This window comes from Drosophila hydei, unplaced genomic scaffold, assembly GCF_003285905.1.
Source record: "Drosophila hydei strain 15085-1641.00,03,60 unplaced genomic scaffold, DhydRS2 tig00000060-arrow-pilon, whole genome shotgun sequence".
NCBI lineage: Eukaryota > Metazoa > Arthropoda > Insecta > Diptera > Drosophilidae > Drosophila > Drosophila hydei.
In genome coordinates this window covers 9405234-9421510 of record NW_022045656.1, presented here as the reverse complement: position 1 = coordinate 9421510, position 16277 = coordinate 9405234, and the positions used below count along the sequence as shown (strand labels likewise).

The 16277-nt window shown below is 38.1% G+C and overlaps 1 protein-coding gene across 3 annotated transcripts in view; it reads right to left on the bottom strand.

The window, feature by feature from the left end:
• LOC111601268 (leucine-rich repeats and immunoglobulin-like domains protein 1) overlaps positions 1-16277 on the bottom strand; it is a 114450-nt gene that overhangs the window by 31670 nt on the left and 66503 nt on the right. The gene's annotated exons all lie outside the window — the stretch shown is intronic.

Below are 16277 nucleotides of genomic sequence, written 5' to 3'. Positions count from 1 at the left end.
CATGAACCTCAATGCAAGTGCAAATCCACGTCTCCAGCTCATGAGCTGGGCTGGGTTCCAGGTTTCCCTGGCGGGTTTGGTTTCCGTTTTAATTTGTTTGCGTGTGTCGAGGTCGAGCTACGCAATATAAATTACTCATACGCCACGTTGCGATTAGAATCGCCTGCCATTTCAGCTGAGCCAACTGTATCAACGAGCATGCCACAAAATCACAGCTGAGCTGTGCTCACAGCTTGAGAGTGGGCAATGTTGCGTATACTTGATCTTGTTACACACAGATAAATGTCAATTTATTTTCCACACTCCGAAACACTAAGCCGATGGTGGCCTTCACCCGCTTGGTCGCTCACCTACTCTTTCTCTTTTGCCCCTATCTAGCTAGCTATCTCTCGCTCTGTCTGTTTGTGTGGGCGTTTGACGCATGGCGAGATGTAATCGATAAGCAGCGAGGCTTGACGCAGCTTGACTGAGGCACTTTCTGCCTCTTGGCAATTCCATTTAAATACATAGCTCGCCCCTGTCTCCCTCGTTCCTGCATCGCCAATCAAATTATGTTGAAATTTATGCACCACAGCAACTTTTTTAATGAGCATTACTCTAATTAATAATTGCCGCTTATTACACCGTCGCTGCGCAAATGGCAGCTGATTGTACTGAAATGCTATTTATTAAAGCTTGAGTTTAGTCAGTTCTGATTTCAAATCTCTGCCAATGTCGATAAATGGCACAAAAGGTTTATTTTTTAGCCTTTTTATACCCTGTACTCTGTTAAAATAGGAAATGAGGGTAGATTGGTTTAGGCTTTGTTCAAGTAGAGCTACAAATCTTGGTAGATTATGCCAATAGAGATAGAAGGAAAAGGCATTTTTATTTATTCTCTTCGCAGCGACAATCAGTGCAGCATAGATCGCCATAGCTCACTCATGCACAGGCTATTCTATCTACCCTATCTACAGTCTTTACCACCTCATCCATCTATCATTCTGTCTGCTGATCTATTGATTTATCCATGCCTGCCTTTCTTCACTGCCTTTGGTGCTTCAGGGTATCTTCTAGTTGTGCAGTCCCGACTAAATCATTCTCAGCTGCCCCATGCCCCAGTGTCTGGGCATTGTCTGGTGTTTCTAAAACGCAGCTCAGGTGCATTTTACACGCTTTCACGTGCTTTTTGTATAAGCGGAAGCATAAAAGCGCCAAGTAAATCCAAAGGCTACATCATTTTCAGCTGGCCGCAAATAAAAGCAAAGAAAAGGCCATGAAAATTGAAAATGAAAGTTAAATTGCAAGCAAAAAAGGGAAAATGAATGCCAAAAAAAAAATACCGAAAGCGGCGAATATTACGAATTTTTATGCTCCCTTTTTATATTGGTCTGGGCATGTCGCGTACCACAGACGACGTCGTTTTGCTTTTCTGGTCACAGCTGGATGCTGCAGGGGCACACAGTCAGTCAGTCAATAACATCAATAGACGGCAAATAAAAATCGCCCTTTTATGTGGGCGTGGAGGTTCCCAAATTTTTCGATTTGCGCTTTGTTTGCTGCTATATTGTTGCCATTTAAGCCAATGTCTGCGGTGGTCAAAAGGACTCTGCCACTGAAGCCAAATAAATTGAAAGCCAAAAGCAGCCACGCAGCAAAAATGCTGAGCAGCAGCAGCAGCAGCAGCAGCAGCAGTTGCTGCTAACGGCTGATGGCTAAAGGGGCAGGCGCAGGTGGAGGCGAAGGCGAAGGCACAGTCTGTGATCCAGAGAGCAGAGGTCCAGGCAACTATTAATATTGAAACTGTGATTGCTGCTAAATCCTTTCACGCTTTTGTTTTTCTTTCAATTTCAATGCCAGTCACAGGTCCAGCGGAAACGGAAATCGCTGCCCTAACGAGCAGCTGCAGTCAAAGCCGTAGCCGTAGCCGTAGCCGTAGCCGTAGCCGTAGCCAAAGTCAAAGTCAGCAGACAGTTTTTGATTGTTTGACGTCTGGTCTGGACTGCTGTATTTCGTTTTCAGTTTCTATTTGTTTTGTACCATTTCATTTGGTTTTTTATCTCTTTTTAGATTTTTGCGGCATAGCCAATTATTTTAGACAAGTAATTGCTAGAGAAGCGCCACGGCATTTGTAGAGCAGACAAATTGTTTGGGGAGCTGGTCCCTTAGCCAGTTAGAGCTGGCATAACTTTGGTCTCGGCGTTTTCCCATCGGCTGGCCACCAATAAATTATTGTTTCAGGCCCGTGGGTAATATGAGCTGCGCTCTCGAAGGGCGCCAAAGTATTTGCTTACCCGGGCCAACAAGAGCTTGACATGCAGAAGCCGCTTAAGCGCACCCCGCCACAATATCAACTGCGTATTGGATTTCACTCTGGCGACGAGACAGACTCACAATTGCACTGCAGCCAGGCAGCGGCTTATTGTCATGCGAGACACTTGAGAAAATCGTAACGCGGGGGCGAAACTTTAGAACTTCGGTGGCAAATACTTTTTTTCTAAAAAGACGCGGAAGTGGAAGCACAATCAACTGCATATGCGGCTCATTTGCAGTGATTTACTTAAATGAAGCGAATGCTAAGAGCCTATTAAGTGGCCTCTATTAGTGCTGACAGCCTTAAGTGTGAAGTGCTAATAACTTGCAGCTGAAGCAGCTAACTGCCACACTAAAGGATGCTCTGTTGAGAGTGGCAATGCGAAGCGAGGGTGAAAGGTTTGAGAGCATTTTGATGATATATAATATAATAATACTAATAATATTAAATAAATATGTATAGATACATATATATCATATTACATTATATTACAAATATTCTAAATAATATAATGTTATTTTTTAGATTATTTATTGGTATTTATATTTATACAACATTAGAAAATTATTTATTATTATTTATTTTATATATATTTTTTACATATTTATTAATACATAATTAATAAATATGTAAAAAATGTATATAAAATAAATAATAATAAATAGTTTTCTAATGTTATATAAATATAAATACCAATAAATAATCTAAAAAATACAAGAAAAATTAGTGATAGTAATATAAATACACAAATAAAGTCTATATATTTACAAACATTTATATAAAATACAAAATAAAATTAAAAAAGGTTTACAAAAATTGAATTTATAATTTTAAAGCATATAAGAATAATTCAGCAACCATTTTAAAAATATTATACGTAGATAATAATATAGATTTTTATTACATTTATAAATATTCTAATATTCTAGATATTTTTAATTCTCTTTAAGCTAAAAAGAAAAATTTTGTAAGTAATAAATATCTTTATACAAAAATGAATATTAATAAATAATAATACGTATACATGAACTATTTATATATTTGAAAATAAATTTAAAAAAAATAAATTTTTGAAACCTAATCAAAACTTTTTCCTGAACAGTAAGTATTCTAGATAATTAAGCCGAATAGATAATAGACTTGGATTGTCCAATTGACATTTTCTTATTTTAAGCTTTTCCTAATTAATTTTAATTTTCTTATTCTGTTCATACAACAAATGTTGGAAGTGGAGTTCCATCTTCAACATAAATGAATCAACATCAAAAACTACAAATGCAACAAATTTTAGTAAACTACTTAAATTGTTTTATTTTGAATATATATTTAAATTTTTTTCAAGTTTTTAGTATATGTCAATTTAATCTCTAAAAATGTTTCTCGATTTATTTAATTTCAAATAATCATCAACTTGACTCAAATACTTCTCCTGACTTTAATAATAAATGCATGTTGTCTTCTCTATAGACAGTTCACAACTTGTTTATATAATTGGATTAAATGTTAGCTTTTAATTTTTTGAATTAAGAGCAACTGTCTTTTAATTAGCTTAAGAAGCGAAACGAAGAGAAACTCATTAGCAGCAGCCATTGGTTCAGTAGTGTCCAAAAAAAAGGTGCAATCAGTGGCCTACACAGTTTCAGGCCTTAGACTCCATTTATTGGGCAATTGTAGTGCCACTAATGAAACTATTTATAGCCGTGACAAACGACAAAGTGGTAAAAACAAGATGTAAAACAAGTTAAGAGTTCAGGCTGTTCAGGCTGCAGTTTTAATTTGAAGATGCGGCCACGCTGGACGTTGAGTTTTAACAGCTCATTAACATTCGCTACACGGCAGCAGACATGACAGCCAGCGAGGGGGCAGCGGGTGCACGACGGATAGACGACGACATTTTTGACGTGGCCCGAGCGCGTCGCATCATTCAGAAGCTGCTTAAGAGCCCACTCCACGAAATTGTGCCCAAATGTATGTGTGTGTGTGCAAGAAGCAGCGCATTTAAAAGCCTAAAGTATCTGGCTGTCAGGCTGTCAGGCTGTCAGACAACGCGGCACTTGCGCTCAATCAGCACCGTCGGCCACGTCAAAATGTTGTGAGCGGAGCAGGCGGAGAGGTGCTAGCCAATGGAGGGCTCTTGTGGGCGAGTGGCTTATCACAAAACTCCAATCGACAGGGCAGCAGTTGCAGCGGCCGAGAACCTAATGAAGTGTCTCAAAGTAGCTGTTAATATATATACTAAGAGAGAAAGAGAGAGAGGGAGAGAGAGTGAAGGGGCAATTGATGTATTTTTTGTTTCTTTATGGCCAACATTAAAGTTTTTATGCGTTTAAAGCGAAGCGGAAAACGCGTTACAGTCGGCAACAAAATGCCAAAAGCTTGTTAGCGGGAAAACGCTGCAGAAAAGCCATTTACATTTTGGCTGCCAACTGCCACTCGATTGCTGCGCCGAGCAGAGCCTGAGAGACCTGAGAGCTGAGCACATCAATCAACGGCACTCGGCAGCATTAAAATGGTAATTTAAAACCGCGAAAGAGCAGCGCTCAAAGTACTCGGGCTCCAGCTCCAACTCCAACTCGAGCTGCAACTCCAAACTCCAGGTTCAGCCAAGCTGCCAGCTCGGACACAAACTCATCATGTCGACGTTTTAATGATTGGCCGCCGGGCTTCAGCAGCGATGCAAATGCAAAAGCCCAGTCCATAATCTGGAGCCCTGGCTTGCCGTCGGCCAAGCTCTGGCAGCGCCGTAAATCAAGGTTGCAACACCTAGCCCAGCGCTGTCTCGCTGCCTGAAATTGGGGCCGGGGCAACACGGTAAAGTGTTTTGAGAAATGTCACCCGTGGGGCGTTTTTGTCATTTCAAAAGTGTTCAATCAACTGTCAGCATCGTCGGCATCAAACAGCTGGCAATAGGACGCACGCCACCATCCGTGGCATTAGCCCTGCCACAGATTGAATATCTATCTACAGACTTGACGTTGCCCAAACAACAGCTCGAAATATTTGCTATTTATTATACAAGCGATATGCAGTTAGTTATGTTAGACAGGCATCGAATAAGACACAATCTATCATGGGCCAAGACGTAATTCGCACACTTTTACTTTCAGCAGAAGCTGCCTCCAGACCGAATGCATTTCCTGTGCGCCTAACACTTCCGTTTCTACTTTATGACAACATTGGCCATGTCTACGTAGGTGTGAAGTGAGTGCTGTGCAGGCGCTAGGCATCGTCTGCCCGCCCTTTGGCCTTTCATTGACGCCTCTGCATATGCACCCTGCCACTTGCCACTTGCCACTTGGCACTTGACTTGCGCCGTCTGGCTGACAGGCGACAACGACAATAACATCTTTTCATATTTTTCTTTTGGGCGTTGACATGATTGCGTATAAATGCAATTTTCTATATCATATCAGCAGCGTGGCATGTCTGCCTCTTGCCTTTAGTGTTCTGTATTCTTTATTGCTTTTGATTATTATTATTATTACAAACAGATTTGCTGCCGCTGTGAATGCACTTCTGAATATCATATCAAATCGCTTTTAGACTGAGTTTCGGCTGTGGCAAATTGAAAAAAATAAACTAAGATTATCTGTGTTTATACATTTCACATCATCTGCCATTAAATGATGGCAATTATCGTTTCATTTTACTTCTTTCTTAAAGCCACATCTTCAAGGGCCAGGCAGCTTCTATGTGATATGCTCTCACTGGAGCTCACGCTGAAAATGCTAATGACCCGCAGCGTCATTAACTTTGCAGCGATAAGCTTTGGCGCAAAATAAAGGCAGAGTACGAAAAAATTAAGAAATTTTCCGTATGTGCGCGCGTGAGTATAGAAAATGCGAGGACGGGGGGTGAGTCAGGGCTGGGCGACTGGGAAATGAGCAGAAACATCATAACTTTGGCAGCACGCAGCGGGCATAGGGCGTGCCAGTGGCCAGCCCTAGACGGACAACTGACAGTGGCTCATCAAATTGCGCACAGGCGTTGCAGGAAATTAAATAATTTTATGTAATGTAAAAAAATGGAAGAAAAACAAAAAAAAACCAACGAAATTTTCGTATTTAGGAGTGAGCTGCGTTAATGTTAATGCATTTTCTGACACTGCGTGGCAGAAGCAAAAGGCAGCTGAAATAAATGAATGGCAAGGAACAGCACAGACATGCACACTCGCTTACACATGCACACACACACACACACACACAAAATGGGTGCGTTGAAAATGAGGCAAACACTCAAAATGATTGTTATCATCCATGAACCAAATGGATGTGCGTGCATGTGTGTGTGTGTGTGTGTGTGTATGAGGTTTTTTCTTGCTCTGTTTTGGCTTGCCAATTTCTTTGCCACGCCCCAGAAAGCACATAAAACAAGAATATTATAGCATAAATTGAAGCGTGCGTGTGTATGTATATACGTATATATAAGCTCGTATATATACATACATAAATATATATATAAGTTTATATATATATTACATTTATATACATTTTTTCGCGCAGTGCAAATGTGCGCACATTTCAATTGAAATGGCAAACACGAATGCGACTCGCAGCTTTCATTGTTGCTGTTGTTGCACAGTCACCTGTGTAGGTGGCAGGTAGGTGAACTGCTGCGTCTGCCGCATATTTGATTTATATTGCCATTTACACTTGCTCGCTATTGTTATTGTCAGCAAAAAATAAGAGAAGGAAACACAAATATTCGAGTTTATTTTGTGCCACAAACATGGCTCAAATGGCTAACACTCTTTAAGCCAATACTACAAAAATGCGCTGCACTTGTAGAAAATATTAAGAAGGGTTCGGAATAAGAGTGAATTTAACAGCATGAAATTTACAAAATATTTTATATTTAATCACATATTTTTGCCCCTTATTGAACTTTAGATTTATTTTGAATTTTTGTAATTTATTTTTTGGGAATTTAATTATATTGCAGTTTTTAATTAATTTTTAATGAGTTAAAGATTAATGAAAAATGTATGTACATTATTTGTGGCTCAAAATTTTGCAAACTTTGAAACTGTTGAAAGTTTTGTAAATTATTTAGTGTTCAATTTTAGTTCTTTATTTAAAAATTCTTTTAAAATATTTATATATTTATTTAAATATTTATCAATTTATATAAAATTGTTTTTTTTTTTTTAATTTTAAATGAATGTGTGTAATTTATTATTTATAGACAAGTTATTAAAAAAAAATTCTAAATAATTTATATTTAATTAAATTTAAAAAAAAAAGAATAATTAATTCAAATCTAAATTTAGATAAATTTAATACTCACAGAAATTCTTATTTTAAGTGTCAATTATATATTTAAATTTTATATATAATTATATATTTAAATTATATATTTAGAAATAATTTAAATTTAATTGATAGCAGACTGAAATTATGACTTAACAGCTATTTACAGAGCGGCATGTGTGGCTCTGTTCCAGCGGGAGCTGCCACCCAGAAATGTACTTTGACAGCATTGTAACGCGCACGGCACTCAGAGAGCCAACAAAAAGGTGACCAGGTGAAGGGCTCGGCACGCAGTAGCAGTAGCCCCAAATGATTTGAAAATAACAGTCGTAATTTGTTTGCCAACACGAAACACGGGCACGACATTGTGACGGAGAATGGGTACATGAATGAAGCCACAGCTGGCAGGTCAGGGCAGGGCTGATGGGGCTGATGGGGATGTGCGAATGACAGGGCCCACTCCAGGGGCAAGAGGAACAACTAAAAAGGCGCAACATATGCGCACATTTTACATGCCATCCATGCCGCAGCGACGTTGGGGAACCGTTTCAGCTAGCTGGGAGCTGCATTATGACGGCCCCATGGAAGCCGGCGACAATTAGACAAAAGCCCGACGATGCCCGCTGAGGGGTCGGGCTTCAATTGCATGTCATTGTCAGAGCGTCAGGGCAGCTTTGGGGCTCGGGTCGAGTTTGTCGGGTTTTATTATTTTCAAATTAAAATGCTTGTCCTGCGTCCCCTACCACCGCCAACTGTTCCCACTGTTTATGAGCTTTGGGCGTACTGCGGGTGCACATGTGTGCAGCTTGCTAGCCAGCCAACTGTCTGTGCTGCTTATGGCCGGTTTGAGGCATGCTACGCACTCGTGTTGTTTGCATTCGGGCGCTGCCTGGCGACAAATGTGCACGTACACATTTTTAATTGATTAAATATGAGGCAAGAAGAGCAAAATAATATGAGAATGAAATAATTTCAAGGATATGTGTAGACGGCGCAGACAGGGCGACTGCAACGCAGCTGTCAACTGAACAGGTCTCATGAATACCAAAGCTCGTCTAGGGCTATGGGGGTTAATGGAAGTGAAAATATGTCAGCTGGCCTGAAAGCAAAAGGCATTTTGTTAAAGCGAATGAGTGGCTGAAGGCAAGAGTTAAAGCCGAGACTAACTTTGTTTCATATTTATATTAAGCTCGATTCTATTAAGTGAGTTGATAGGAGATCACAAAGTCGACGCCTAAAGATCAACTTTAAGCGGGAGAATCTGAATGAGAGCCTAAAGCCTTTATGAATTCATTTTTGAATCATTTCTTATTTTGTTTAAAATTAAAAAAAAAATTCTAAAAAGCAAATTAATATTTAAACTTAATTTTTATAAAATGAATTTAAGTAAAAGTTGTCAAAAATTGTAGCAAAAATTGTTAAAAGTCTTTACAAATCAAAATGTGAATCGTTTGGGTTTCATCTTTTGCTACTCTAAAGACTTGATGAAGCATTAATAAAATTAATTGAAATTCCAGCTTTAAATGAATACATTTCATACAATTTTAATTGTTATTTTATAAACTATAAAAAACTGTAAAATTAAAGCCAATATAATATAGAGAAAAACTCAATCAAATTAAAGTTCTGCACATTTCTGACACAGTCAGAGTGAACTTCCGTTTTTTGCATAAAATGTTGATGATTTCAGCATTAATAAAATGTTTATAATGCTTTGATTTGATTTTGTTTATATAGCGAGCAAAGTTACGCGTTTATATTGCAATTCATAAAAATTGATTTATCAAATTCAAGAGAAAACAAATGTGAATCATGCAATAAACCATTCGCATCACCATTTGATAGTTGTGTATACAATTTATTTTCGGTTCAGTTGACCCCATTTGAGAGCTGTAGCCCTGCCTCATCTGTGCATAATGTGAGCATAGCTGCAACCGCTCAAAAACTTGCCACTGCCACGCCAACAAATGTACCACATCAAATGTCAATTGAAAGCAAAACGCAATTTGACAAATTCCCCAAAGCCAAAAACAAACAAGCCAAACGCATGTAAATCTCAATATATTGCACCAGAATATATATCTATATATATTTGTATGTGTGTGAGCCAATAGTATTTACGAAATCGCCTATGGCAAAATTGTTGGCAAACAAATTTATTGTGCACATTTCAAAGCGAAAAAATTGTAATTTGAGCTGCAGGCGCACACAACTCAAACTAAAAATATTAGAAAAAAAAAATTCAAATAAAAATTTCTCGCAAAACAAATATTATTTACATCAAAATACAAGTGGTTAATGACTGTTTGTTTATTTAAAAATTTATTTTGCTATAATTTATAATAATAAATTTATAATGATACTAATTTAAAATCTGTTTTTAAATTTTCTCGAATATCATAAAAAATATTATATTATTCTATACGTAAGCCTTTAAGGCCTGTTAGCAAACGCAGTTCACTTTCAAGCGCTTTTTTAGGTCTTGCTTAAATAAGATAATCAAAATATAAATATGTAAAATATTTAGATTATTTCTTAAAATTTTAGCTGTAATATTCTTTGATATAAATAAATTCATGCAGATCAGAGTAGACGACTCAACTGAAGTGAGCTTACATGATATACATCATTTTATATGCCTGCTCTTGACTGCTCACATTGCACCCTTTTCTAGTATTTACAGGGTATGCAACGTCCTGCCAGCTTAAGTATATTTCTTTATACTTTCTCAAGTCTTTTGCTGTCTCTGGTGCTGTGACAAATTTTGCACTTAGTTGTCGCACTTGTTGAGAGTCGTGAGCTGCATTTGGTCGGTATTGAATTTCAATGGCTAAGAATACAGAATTTATGGCCAGCCATAAATTTGGTATGCATTTGGTAACATTATTTATAATGCTTAAATTATTTTTCTGCTAGATTTATTTTACCTACTCTCTTATGGCAAAGTAAAAGTTTTGCGTTTCGCTGGCTTAGACGAAAATGAATCGCATTAGTGCTGGCTGAGTGATTCGACAAGGAGTCGCGGCTGAGGTTTGAGTGTTTGTGCGGCAGCCAACTGTTGAGACTGCTCTCAGCCAAGCTCTGTCTGGAGTCTAAAGTGTCGCTAATTTCTGTGCAAATTACACCTGAGTGTGTGTGGGCGAGTCGAGTGCGCGGGCGTCTGCTGTGGTGTGCGCGCTTTGATTGAACTTAATTAAGTTGCGACGAGAGTTTTAAACAAGTCAGCAAAGGCAAACAAGCCAAATGAAATGCATTAAGCCATATGTGATTGATCGACAGCTGACATTAAGGCCAGTCTTGACGTGAGTTAGGACTGCATTGCGCTCTATCTACATCTTCCACTTATAGTTGCCGTAAAAATAGTTTGGAAAGTATTTAAACTTATTTTAGTTGGCAAATTGCCGAGAATGTTGATATTATCAATTTCTAACAAAATATTTGGCAAAGCATTTAAGTGAACAAACCGCAAAAACCTCGAAAAACTTGTTTGCTTTCCAAACAAATTTAAAACCATTAACTAACCAACTTTATGCAAAATTTATGAGCAGCATTGATGTGTGCATGTCCAAAAATGTACCTGAGAGTGTGTGTGTGTGGGTGTGGTGTGTGTGTGTGTGTGTGTGTGTGCTCCTCGTTATTGTCATTGGGCTTGACTCACACAATGTTGAGCGTATTGAGGCATTTTAAGGTTTTAACGGTCGACCGCAGGCCAGTCAAACTTTCAGTTTGTTTGAATAAACAAGGCACGACAGCAGAGGCAGAGAGAGAGAGGGTTCAAAAAGGATGTCCTGGAAATAGTTAATAGTGGGCGCAGGCCTACAGTCGATGCTCAGCATAAACACTTGCCGACTGGGCTATAACTAGCAGATAGCCTGACATTTTTGGGCCAGTCTGCTGACCCATTGCTGCCTTTGGGTCGCAACAATAAACTTGTTAATTTACACATGCACGAACCGGACTGGGCATAGCACAGTTCGCATAGTTTGCTCAGGTTCTGTTTTCAGTTTTCAGTTTTCGACTGCTGTCGAATGCCTTAAATATTTAATGATGGGAACTGTAGCAGCCCAGGCCGTGCCACGGGCCACGGGCCACGGGCCATTCCACTTCAATTGTGCTTTTCCCAATAAACCCAAAGACAGCCGCAACTCAACGGCTGCCATGGATTGGCCCTTTAAAATGAAGCCATTGTTGGGCAGTCAGCAATTTGGCTATTTCGACATCGAATTATGTACATTTTAGAACAGCAACTTTTCGCTGTTTGACAACTTGTCAATGGGACTTTTGAGCCAACTTGAGAAGTTCAAAATGTCACAACAACTCACCAAAAGTATAGGCCATGAATATTAAAGCTTGGCGCCCAGACATTGGGCCAACAAGATTTATTGACTTCATCAACAATTAAAGCAGTAAAAGGTTGCTTTTTTAGACACTGACTAACATGGTTGAGTAAGCAAGAAGCAGACAGTATTTAATTGAGTGTGGAGTGCCTTTATTGGGTCTGATTTTTGAGATGCTTAAAGCAGAAGAAGTTATTTTTGTAGTAATAAAAATTGGCTTAACTTCTAAAAGTGATTTTTGAAAAGATAGTGATGGCTGCAAGATATTAGAACGATATTTTAAGAAAAAAAAATTTGTTTAGATTTTTGAACATTTTTAAAAATTTATTGACAGCTCTGTTCAGGAGGAAGGTGAGCAATTAGAGCTATATTAGTTTCTAGGATTAGTTTAGCTAGTCTAGATAGTTAATTTATCTTCACAAAAAATTTTACAATTTTTTCAAAAATCTCTATACCTCCCACCTTAACTTGTGCCTGTCTCCTTCTCTGCTGTCATGGGTTTATTCTGTTATCAAATTCAGTAGTTTCACAAAACTTTAGTCTAATATTTGATGACTGAAATGGGACTGTGCTCTGTAATAAGGGAACTGCATAATTTTGATTGCATATAAATTGCGATCATATCTCGAAGTTAATCAAATATTCTCTTGGCTTTTTTCGCTGGCTTACCAAATTAGCAGCTGCATGATAGCCAGAGTTTAGCATGCCAAATGCCAACCAATCAAAAGTAAATCAATATGAAACCAAATACCGATGCAGTGGGAAATGCGATTTGAATAAATGCGGCCACAAATAAATCGAACGCAGGTAAACCGAATGGGTTAGCCCATAGTTCAAAACATTTTGTGGTAAATGCAAATTTATTGCAACAAAAATTTGCGTAGCAATCGAACTGCGAATCGAACGGTGGACTCGTTGCCATTGCTGTTGCTGTTGCTGTTGCTGTTGCAGTTGCAGTTGCAGTTGAAGCCGCAGCCACAATTCGCATGCATGTAAAATATGCTAAAAGTAAATCCAACTTGAATTAATGGACAGCAATCTTTGGCCAAATCTTATGCATTTTCAAATGTGCACACACACACGACACACGATTGGAGGGGGTAATAAAAAGAGGAAAAATAGGAGAAAAAATACAACTGAATCCATTTGCATAGCAAGCGCAGCAGCAGCAAGGGTAGACCACAACAGTGAAGCTAACCGAAACCAGACCGAAACAGAAACTGAAGCTGAAGCTGAAGCTGATCCTTGGCACAATTTATGCAAATTCAATCGCAAAGTTTAGCCGCACTTTTGGTTGCGTTTTATGATGGCTTACAGCAGATGCAAGTGTTGGCCCTGGCCATGGGAATAACTGATTGGGGGTAGCATGGGAATGGATGGATGGCAGCACGTAATGGCCATGGAATCGCTGTCAAAATGGTGTTGCCTCCAGAGTCGGCCACTATTGTCATTGATAGCAAACATTTGTAGTGCAGTGTAAATTAAGCTCATTGATTAGCTACTGAAATGTAGTATTTTAAGTATTTTTTGGTATTTCATTTGTAAATATTTTCGTATGATACAAAACTTTTGTAGAGCAGTGTTAGCTTAGCCAATTGTCTGATCAATTAAAATCTGCACAAATCTAGTATTTTGAGTATTTTTTAATATTGAATTTTTAATTTTTATAGATATTCTCTTATGAAATTTTTGCAAATTTATTCTTTTTAGTATTTTTTAGTATTTTTAATGGTTATTTTGTTTTGTTACTAACAATTTGAAGAGCAGTGAGATATGTATTACTAGTTTCAGTATTTTTTAGTATTTAGTATTTAATATATTAGATTGAATATTTCGCTTTGATGCCAAACATTTGTATGCCAGTGTAAACTAAATCAATTCATCGCTTATTCAGTATGTTTTTCTTTCAATAATGCTTTGTATATATATATATATATATATATATATATATATATATATATATATATATATATTATCAAACTCATTTGGCTTACACTGATTACACTTCAATGCCGCACGAATTTAATCCAATTTCAGTTGCCGCCTGGCTTAAAGTTCTACTTATGACACATGCTGTAGGCTGAATGCCGCACGGCGTATGCCTTAAGGGCAACAACTCGCCAGACCGCAAAAAGTCATTCATATGTTACTTAACATTCAATTGCCTTCAATTCAGAAAGCGCTCGCAGACGCAGACAGCGACGGCGACAACAACAAAAGCTCACAAATCAACACCCACACATAGGATTCGCATCACACAAGCCGAATCACTGCTACAGCTACAAATGTAAAGACATACATATCTACATACATATATGTGCTCAGAGACATATGCACATATTTGTATGTTGGGAAGCATGTGACTCGACTTAGACGAAGTCGCTGGGTGATAATCACAACTAATGCGCCTGCTTTTCCGACTGCCTTAGTTACTTTGTTTTGTGTGTGTCTGTGTGTGTGTGATGGCAGCTTTTCACGTATTTGACTTGGGCTCAGCCAACGATTTGGTTCAAGAGGCGCTGACGGAGAGCCACTGCTCGAAACTTTGCTGTCAACCAAAGCGCACAGTTCCAATTGAAAAGAACGCCAAGCTGAGCACACAAGCGCTAAAATTAGAAAGCAAAAGAATTGTTTCGGCGGCTTCCTGAAGTTAACATTAGAAATGTGTGAGAAACATTAAGAAGCTCTTGTTAAAAAAGGAAATGTGAATTAAATTTGTAAAAACTATAAATATTTAAAAATTTTAAAGATTTAAAAAGTTAAAAAATTAAATTCAATTTTTTTATAATTACCAAAACTATTTTCTTAATTTTTTTATTTTATACGTAAAGTATTAAAATGCAAATTTAAAACAAGATATGTTAATTTAAAAACTGAAGACATAAATATATTATGGCTTAAAACCAAACTGAGCTTCAATCAAAAGTTTATTTAAAAAAAAATATATTTTATATTATAACTAATTAGAATTTAAAAAATTAAAAAAACTTAAAAATATTTATATTAAATATTCAAATTTATAATTTTGCTAAATATATTTTTTTTTATTCTTATTACTTTTATTATTACTTCAGCATCTCAAAAAAAAAAAAAGTTTCCTTAAGTTTTCGCACTAAACATTCTGTTAAATAATAAACTTCAAAAACGTTAGTAAATTTGCTAAAGACCATTTTGTGTGTTTTTAGCGTATTTCGGTTATATGAAAACTTCAAACTCAAATAGTTGAAGTTTGCCATTTTTATTTGACAGCTGCTCTGTTAACAGTTACCAAGAGAACTCTTTCGAGCACTCGACAGGCAAAGCAATGTGCAAGCTTTCAGTTTGCTGCTGTTGCTTTAACTGTTATTTTTCTTCTATTTCTGTCGCTCTCATGCACATGCACATACAGATGTACAGTTGCTTCTTCTTCTTTCTCTTCTACTTTTTGCGCCTTCCAATGCCACTTTCGCTGACACTGACATTTAAAAGCATTGACTGCCGCAGCTGCAGTAGCAGCAGAAGCAGAGGCAGAAGCTAACGACTGTCAATAACTGCTTTGCCAACCTTTTGAAAGTGCCAAAGGAACAGCCGTAAAATAGTTGGCAACGCGACAACAAGGGCAACAATCTTACACATGATTGGCCAACTGCCTGCTGCAGTGAGTGTGCAAAAGAGAGAGGGAGAGACTTGAGCGCTTGCTGTTACGCTCCAACAACATGATTATTTTGTGTTTATGCAGCAGCTCAGCTGCAGACAGAGCTGCAGGGCGGCAGGCAGCTGAGCAAATAGTTTTTTAAACTTAAACAATTTGAATGGACCCTCAAGATTAGGGTTTTTGGAAGAAGATAAAAGCTCTGTGTCGCCTTGTGTGGCCTCTTAAAGGTCTTCCAGTGTTCTATCGGAGCATTGAAATTGTTGCTATCGACGGCTACTGTTGCGCCTTATCGCGCTGGCAGACACATTTAATTTCGGAAACATCATAAATCGATTAACATTTCGAAATTCCAGACGCCGCAGCATCATTAACAGCAGCGAAACTTTCCGACAGCCATTAGACCCTTTTCAAAGGCTAGCCCAACGTGGCCCGAGGCGCTAATTTGACTTTTTGTTACTGTGGCAGCACGAGCAGCTACTCATCTGACAGTTGGCTTAACTGAACGGCCTGCATCCGACAGCCACTTTTAACAGCACCCCAAGAACGCCCGAGCCAGATACCATTTCAATGTCTGCCTGTCATATCTGACATTTTGCGCTAATGCATTTGAATAAGCTTTGGTAACTGGGCTAGCGGATCGGACGGGCTGTGGGCAGACAGTCAAATAGTCAGACTGCCAAGCAGACAGACAGTCAGTCAACTAGTCACGTCAGTTTATCAGTTGCTCACTTTGTCAATCTTTCAGCTTGGCTTAGGCGCCTCGA